This window comes from Carettochelys insculpta, chromosome 8, assembly GCF_033958435.1.
Source record: "Carettochelys insculpta isolate YL-2023 chromosome 8, ASM3395843v1, whole genome shotgun sequence".
NCBI lineage: Eukaryota > Metazoa > Chordata > Testudines > Carettochelyidae > Carettochelys > Carettochelys insculpta.
Genome location: NC_134144.1, coordinates 28,829,486 through 28,838,108, shown reverse-complemented (window position 1 = coordinate 28,838,108; position 8,623 = coordinate 28,829,486).

Genomic DNA, 8,623 nt, shown 5'->3' with positions numbered 1-8,623 from the left:
GTTGGCTCCCCTGGCCTTGTGTTTTGCCAACTCAGGAGCAGCAATGGTGGTTTTAGATGGAGACCTATCTAGGCTTCCCTAATTCCATGGAACTCTGGCCAGCATTTACATTTCTGGAGCTAAAACCAGTTAAGAAAGGTAGCAGGGGATTCTTAGGGCAGCAGGTGGCTCAGAAAATAGTCTGAGGGTTAAAGAATAAATAACAACAATCTTTGTGGCATGTTCTGAGTACATCTCCCTAGATAAATAAGTAAATTCCGTGTGTGTGACGCTTACATTTCACAAAACCTGTCTCAGGACAGACTCACTAACAGATCTCTTCAATAACCATTTCTATTAATCAACAGCTCCTATTTTTTCTATTATATTAACAATAGATGAAACTTTTAAATAGTAAATTAAAAATAGCAGTTTTATGGTCTATTGATCCACTTCCTGATAGCACTCCTTCCTCCTGTATCTGAGGAAATGTTTCTTTTGCCATTAGGACCAACAGATGTCTGCTGTCTTGCAATATATGTAATGTTCAAAAAAAAATGGGAGAAATGGGCAATGTTCGAAGTTTAAAAATGTGACTGAACTTTAAAATACCCCGTTTAAAAAAGAAGTTGCCTTATAATGATAAGTTAATGTGTTCAACCAGATTATGGAGGGCACAATAGGTGCCCACAACATGGGGAACCTTCTGTTCCCCCACATGCAGCCAATTTAGAGGCATCAGAACCTCCCCTTTCAGTGCCTGAAGGCAAGTTCCTCAGGGTTCCGTGCCCATGTCAGTGTGGCATTAAAGAGCTCCTGGCTGGAGTTCAGGCACCTGGTGTAGGGCTTCATTAGCCACAAGAGAGTGGGTAGGCCACATTGCCTACAAGGTACAGGGGCATCTGTGTGTCCCCAATGGCCAGCTCCTGGCAGGCAATACAGGTGCCCATCACTATCCACCAGAATAGGCTGGAATTCCAGAAGACCCTTGCCTCATGGCTCTGGCCTCACCCCACAATGTAGACTTCAAGGAATTGATCTTGGTGGTCCACCAGGGCCTGCATGACCACAGAGTGGTTGTCTTTCCTATTTATATACTGTGCAGCACTGTGGTCCAGGGCCCAGATGGGAAGGTGAGTCCTATCTAGTGCCCCAAAGCAGTTGGGGAAGCCGAGGCATTTGAAGCCAGCCACGAGAGCATCAATGTCACTGATCTGGATGAACCTCCATAGCAGAAAGGTATTGATGGCCCACAGCATCTGAAGGGGGAGAAGACCAGATACATCCATGAGGATCTGGGGGGTGATAGCAGCCCTGGGCTCAAGCGACTCCCACATCCGTTAGCTGCCTCCCCTCTGCCCCCTCCCCCTTTCTCCCCTCTGCTCAACCTTCCCTCTCCACCTCCTGCTCCCTCCTGTCCCCTCTTTGCCCCCTCCCCTCATGCAGGGCCTAAGGCCAGGGCAAAATATTTCCTGTATTAGTATGGCCTCAGTGGTGGACCTCATAACACTGAATTGGTGGCCCACAAAGTGGTAGCTGTCAGGGGTGCCCTGGCTGGAAGGTCTTGCGATGCATGAAATCCTGTCTTCTGAGGTTTGGGGACAGTTCTGACGACAAAGCCGCTGAAGTGTGAAGATCAATCTGCTTTTGTGTGTAGATGCAATCTCTCAACAGAAGTTTTGTCAGGAAATCCATTCCAGCAGACGCTTCTGTCAAGAACAACAAGATATTTTGGAGCATAAGCTTCTGTAGGCAAAGACCTGCTTCATCAGATGCATGAGTGGGGAAGTGGTTTCAGAGGGGTATTAAAAGAGTGGGGTCCCAGTAAAAGGAAGGGCCAGAGCTGACAAGGTCTATTCAGTCAGGGTGGAAAAGGCCCATTATCAGTAGTATGTATGAAAAGAGGAAAAAACAAGTCAGATAACGCAGACATGGTTTAGTAACAGTGGTCAGTGGACATAAATCAGACATCAGGAATGGTAACGTACAGAAACCTGTGGAAGAGTACTTTAATCTCTCTGGTCACTCAGTAACAGATTTAAAAGTAGCAGTCCTAAAACAAATGGAGAGAGAAATCTCTGAACTGCAATTTATTTGCAAATTTGACTCCATCAACCAAGGATTAAACAGACACTGGGAGTGGCTCACACCTTACAAAAGGAGCTTCTCTGCCCTAGGTGTTAACATCTCCACATTAGACTGACAATGGGCCTGTCTTATTTGACTTGTTTTTTCCTCTTTTCATACATACTACTGATTGTGGGCCTTTTCCACCCTGACTGAACAGACCTTGTCAGCTCTAGCCCTCCCTTTTACTGGGACCCCACTCTTTAATTACCCCTTTGAAACCACGCCCCCACTCATGCATCTGACAAAATGAGTCTTTGCCCACAAAAGATTATGTTCCAAAATATATATTAGTCTCTAAGGTGCCACAGGACTTCTTGTTGTTCACAAAGATACGAACTAACACAGCTACCTCTCTGATACTTCTGTCAAGAGATGCCTCTAGTGCAGACATAGGCTAAGAGGTATCCTGATCCAGCTCCCCCTTTGAATATATGGCAAGTCTTCAGACCCTAGACTGTACCATTAATGGTTTTTAAATCATCAGTCTCTAAAATCATTGTTTACCTGCATAGCTAATAAATGATGTCGTACCCCTATTTTATAGATTATAAGCAGTCCTGTGGCACCTTAGAGACTAACACATAACAATGAAAAAGGAATCATCGATCATAAAATCTGGTCTTTTGTGTGGTTTGATACTGCACTATATAGATTTCACAGGGAGACAAGTGTTTCTCTGACCCAAAAGGGAGTTGCAGGGGGGAATCACACCGTTAGTTTAGTGGGGTTGTGATATTGCCACACTTACTTCAGCACTGCCTTCGGAGCTGAGTGTCCAGGGGACAAAGGCTGTTGGTGGGTGCCTACCTTTGAGGCAGCACCCCACCAGCAGCATCACTGAAGTAAGGGTGGCAATTCCATACCATGCATTTCTCACTCTGCGGTGCTGCTGGAGACCCACGCTTATTTCAGCACTGGGCTCCCAGCCAGGAACCTCTGCTCTTCAGATGCCCAAAAGTGAGGTCAGTGCTGCCTAACTATAAGGATAGCTCTGCTGCAGGCATGTCAAACTGAAAGCCTCCTGAGGGCCTCACAAATGAAAACTGATCGCTTTCGGCCTTGTTTAAATACAATACAATAATTTTAATTGAGCATGTAACACTTAATGTGAATTTTATTGCTTTATAGTTTTATTAATAGCTCATAAAATTTGAGAAAAGACATACTGGACTGTGAGGGAAGAAGGAGATAGAAAACACTGATGATAAAAGCAGCTCAGGGAGAAAAGCCAAATCAGAAAAGCCAAAACATCTTGAAGAAAGAAGGGAGAGATGGTTTTGCAGCGAACATACAAAGCCAGGAGTCATGACGCCTGCGTTCTAAGGCTAGCTCTGCACTCTCTGTGCTGACAGTTTCATCATCTCTAAGAATGAATATAACCTACCACACAAGAAAGTCATGGGTTACCAGCGTAAATGAATGAATGGAATTTGAGATTTGTGGCTGGAAGAAACAGCAGCAAGGGTTCATTTAAGGAAGCGGTATCTGAGGGGACTGGAGCTGTACAGACTCAGAGAATGAAGACTATGGCAGAGAGAAACTGATCACCTTCAGCTGGCTGGTGGAATGCCCGGACACGATATCGCTAAAGGTGTAGTTAAGTCGGAACATTTCCATTGTACAGGATTTGCTTTGTCAATCATTGTGGCCAAGTTTGAAAGACGCTTTGGCTGATTTTATGTATTTCCCTCTCACGTTTGTCCAGGGTGGGTACAACACAGTGAAACCCCCTCCCCTGCCCCAAGAGCAGCCTCTCTCCCCAAATGGAGGTTAGAGATTCCCCTTTCCCCCACCCCCTTTCAGTTGCCATAGAAGACATCACACTCCAACATTTTTTTTACGCATAGATGAAGTGGGGAGAGAGGAAAGGGGCACTGGGTGGGACTGGGTGGCCTCCAGTAGGGGAAGGGGTGATGGGGAGAGAGACCAGGTCAGACTCTCACAGCTTCTGCAGCTATTGTCCAAAGTCTGGAAAGGAGATTTCCTTTCAGTTCCATCCCAGGGGAAACACTGACTCCCCTCCCCATCTTCGACCACCTCCCCTCCAGTTTACACTGCACCCTGCCCTCCGCCAAATTCTCAGCACTTCCTTCTCAGACATTCTGGGGTTTCCACTGCAATACCCCATTGCATTGTGATCTCCCCACCCCCACCCCCTGCCTTCAGATTCTTTGGGGCTTGTATTCCCCCCACTGCAGTGCAGCCCCCATTGAACCCCCCCCCCAGCCCCTGGAGGCCTGCACTGCTCCCCATTACAGTGCAGCCCCTATTGCATGACTCTCTCAGGCTGCATGAGGCTTGCACTGAACCCCCCACCCCCAGCATACCCCCCCATATAACTGCTTCATGCTCCTCTGGCCCTTGCTCTGCCCTGTGGCTCCCTACCTGCCCTAGCCAGGTGCCCCCTCCATCTCGGCCAACCTGGGTTTCACTGTCCCTCTCCTTAAACTGGTCACACACCCTTCTTCAGCATGCAGAAGTGATGGTGGATGGGACAAACACCAATCCCAGCTCCTCAGACTATCCATGTCCAGCCCATGTGTATTAAACCTCTTTGTCCCACCCACTGCTGCTCATGCATACCAGAAAAGGGTGTGCAACCGGGCTGGCCACACTAAAATATTTTGTTAACTTCTAGTTGTGGGCCACAAAAAAAATCAATCAGGCCACACGCGGTTCCCTGGCAGTGAGCTTGACAAGGCTGGTCTCCTGCAACTATGCCTATAAAAATTTTGCACCCACCTCCACTCACTTTTGGGTCAGCAAGTACAATGCCAAGAAAGTTCACATTTAAATAGATGAAATTATGAAGTTCATTTTTTTTTTAAATCTTATGGCCATGACCTCGATCAAATGGATCATGAGCTTGGTAGGGCCCTAAATGCAATGTTAGAAACATACTTATAGAATAGCAGATATTTTGGAGCATAGGATTTCGTGGACAAAGATCCGCTTCATCAGATGCATGAGTGGCGGGGAGGTGGGTTTCAGAGGAGTATTTAAACAGTGGGGAGGTCCCATTAAAAGGGAGGGCCAAAGCTGACAAGGTCTATTCAGTCAGGGTGGAAATGGCCCCCCTTTTTACTGGGACCCCCCTCTTTAAATACTCCTCTGAAACCCAACCCCCAACTCATACACTTGACAAAGCGGGTCTTTGAAATGAAAGCTTATGCTCCAAAATATCTGTTAGTCTATAAGGTGCCACAGGACTTCTTGTTGTTCTCCAAGATACAGCCTAACTTGGCTACCTCTCTGATACCTATAGAGTGACTTTCATTTTTAAAGTATGCAGTCACTTTCACAATATGTATCAGATTGATGCACAAACCAGCTGGACACTCAATTCCCATTGATCTCAATGCTGGACACATGCTTTGCACCATCCAAAGCACTTCTTCTCCTCTGCATGTAGCCTGCTTCATCGCTAGCACAGAAGAGACCTTTGGGAATTGGAGCTCATGGGTATTAGGTGGAATCAGCCCCAGCTTCCTACTTCAGTAGTGATTCAGCAGGAAACAGTGACACCTGATGAATCACCAGTACCACTTGCTGCTGCAGAAGCTGGGTTTTCATTGAGAGTCTCCCATTCACAAACTGGCCACATCTGACCCTATTTTAGATCACAGGCCAAGAATGTCTGCTTAACAACTAGGAATTCCAGGAAACTTCCTGACACAGAGGAAATTAAGTGTTGGTAGAAATACCCATTGTCCTCCTGACATGGAATTTCATTTGAGCACTCAGAAGCCTTAATGTTTTACTGTCACTTTTCCAAACAATTAACTATGTATGAAATGGAGAGTCAAACAGAAGCTGTACAGCAGCATAAGCCTGATAGGATTAATTCATTTATCACTGCAGCATCACTCATGGTTCTGGTCACCATGTTGCTACTATTACTCTCAACTCTTTATGACATCGGGTACGATATTACAAAAAGAAAGGGGAAATGCAGGGACCAGAAGAGGGAGAACATGAGTGGGCTAGGGAAGGACTCAGAGCACCAGGATTTTCTATAGCTCTTGGACTCAGATATAGTGACAGGTGGCCACTCGGCAAGACACCTCATGCCCAACCTTCTGACACTTCAGCGCTATAAACTTCCTGAGCACATGCTATCAATTTTGTAGCAGTTATATTGTGAGCATAAAACTTACTTTATTTGTAACTGAAGCTATTGCTACATTGAGAAAGATGTCTTCTGCCAGACAAAGCTTGTTTATTTAGCTATGCCCATCTCTGATGTAAATTAAGTATTTAAAAGCCAACACAATGAAAGCTCTATTTAAATGCTAAAGTCAATAGGAAAAATAGGTCCGGGGGGATGTGAAACAACTGGACAATGAGAGGACACTGTGGAACCAACCCTCCCAAGAACGGAAGTAAAGTGGTCATCTTGTCTTTCCTGTTATATATTGTCATTCCACCTGGGTTCAGCTGAACTATAGACAGTTGCCTTAATATTTAAATATGTTGATGAAAATTTAAAGCCATTGTTTCAATTTATAATCATACCTCCAACTGTAGGGAACTAATGCTCTCTACCTTACCTGCTAAGTAAATCCTTGGCACTCCAAAGATCAAGATTTTAATACGCACAAAGTGTGTTTCAAAATATTAGTGTTGGGGGATAATTTTATATAAATCTCTGAATATCCCAGACCAACCACTTTACCTCTTTATTTTATTTATTTATCTATGTTTCACAATCAAGATGTTGTTACTACTGAGTTACAAGCAATAAGCCAGATCATCCTAACTCGCTTTACCCAGGAGCGGGGTAAAAATCTCCAAATTCATCTGCAGGTAGAACCTCTCTTGTCCAGCACCTTTGGAACCTGACCTGTGCTGGACATGATGATGTTCAGGACAATGGGAAGTCAATATAGTCTGGCAGCATTACCAACACTTCCACTGCTTATTGGGCCGTTAGAAGACATTTAGGGCTAAATTACAGCTAAATAACAGCACAGAACACTGAGAGCTGGGACTGGTGTCTGGAAACAAACTTTATGGGACCATGGGAAACTTAGCCACACCCATGATGAGTAGACCTCCAGCTAACTAAAATCATGCCAGATTACGGAGTTTGCCAGACAAGAGAGTTCTGGATAAGAGATTCAACCTATAATAACTGAAGAGTAATTGATTTGGCAGTTTGAGCTTATGAGGGTCCACACCTCATTCTAGGGCTATCTCTAAACCGCAGGCTTCTGTCAGGAGACCGGAGGTCTCTTGGCAGAAGTCTTCCATGTCGAACAGTGATACCTTAAGCAATTTTTCTGTGACCTTTGGGAAAGTCACTCTCAATGGAAAGTATTTGTATTGTAGAAAGACCATCCTGGTCTATTTCATAGAGTAAGCAGATGCAACAGCACAAATGCGATCCTCATAAATACCTGCTGGGATGAGTTCCAATAAGATGGGAAGCCAGAGATGCCTTTTTGAAATATTGGCAAAGTCCACTTTATTTTCCTCCTCTGTGTGAGCAGAAGAGAAGGGAGAGGTGATAACCCCTTGTCCTGGAAAGAAACATTTAAGATCTATCTGTCATGCCTTGCCAGCATTCTAAGATTAGCACACAGGAATACACTTAAAGAGAGGAGAAGCTGTTGCACTGGCCATATCACAGATTTACAGACTTAGCTGAAATAGGACAAATCCACATTGAATTTGTCCATGGCCAGACAAAACTGCCATTTGCACTGGTGAAGCTCACCAGCTCAAAACTAGGGTAAGCTCCATTTAGTGCATATATGAAGAGGATGATTTATTTTTTATATTACTGTGGTGCCTATGAGCGTCTGTAGTAAATCAGGTCCGCACTGTGTTAAGTGCTGTCTTAACACAGGACAAAAGATGGTCTTTGGTCCAAAGAGATTACAGTCTAAGGCTATGTCTGAGAATTTAAGGCACTTAGCTCAATTTTACAATGTCACTGTCTTCACTGTAAACACCATGAGCTCGATGGTCAGGATCGCTAAGTTCAGTCTCATAACATCATCATAAGAGGCTGGGTGTAGCATCAAGTTTGAACTTAAAAGTTCGAATTAAGGCTAGTATGGAAATACCATATCTATTAATAGACTTCTTTAGCCTCCAGAGGTGTCCCATATGTATCCCACAATGCCCAACAGTCCTGTGCTCTGGCCACTTCCATCTCAGTGGCTCTCCAGGTGAGCAGGAATTAGGTAATAGGAGGCCTGCATATTTGAATTCGCTAGCAGGAAGCCCATGGCTGTGGGGCTATGTGTGTAAGAGAGTCTGAGAAACTTCTTCCTTTCTTTGCTATCTGTGCTGTGAGTGCATTTGCCCATTAAAAATAGCCCCTACATGGAGTTCCTGGTTCTGTCTCCACCTCTACAAGATGAGCACTTGGATTTGTTTTCAGCACTGGCACCAGCCCCTGCTCCACCACGCCACATGGCAGCTAGGTTTTTGAGGGGGTCATGCGGCTATGAGAGGCTGAGGAACTTCTTTTCTGCAGTTTACTTTTGTGCAGGGCCCACCCTGA